We start from the raw sequence: 279 nt of genomic DNA, 5'->3' as shown, positions 1-279 counted from the left end.
CTCCCTCTTTAAAACATCTAAAACATGTTTGTCCATACCTTGAGAAAAATGTTACACATTCAGAGCAGGTTGCACCTATGCACACTATTTTTTTCAGGCTGTCTGCAGATTCAGGCAGAAAGGCTAACAATGTTCAGTTACACTGATTTGTATTTTCAGGCCCTTCTTTCATAAACACTGAGGCCAGGTACACTATTACTGGTCTAAGTTATTGGAAACCAGTCTAAACCTGTAACAGAAGAGAAGTTCGGCACACATAGACTGATCTAAAAATGGCAG

At 39.4% G+C, this 279-nt stretch overlaps 1 protein-coding gene across 1 annotated transcript in view; it reads right to left on the bottom strand.

The window, feature by feature from the left end:
- The window catches only part of RIC3 (RIC3 acetylcholine receptor chaperone), a 168824-nt gene that overhangs the window by 103545 nt on the left and 65000 nt on the right, over nucleotides 1–279 (bottom strand). The gene's annotated exons all lie outside the window — the stretch shown is intronic.

The sequence above is a fragment of the Gavialis gangeticus genome, unplaced genomic scaffold, assembly GCF_001723915.1.
Source record: "Gavialis gangeticus isolate Ggan-Ray unplaced genomic scaffold, GavGan_comp1, whole genome shotgun sequence".
Taxonomy (NCBI): domain Eukaryota; kingdom Metazoa; phylum Chordata; order Crocodylia; family Gavialidae; genus Gavialis; species Gavialis gangeticus.
Note: the sequence above shows the minus strand (reverse complement) of the source record. Positions and strands in the feature narration are given on the sequence as shown.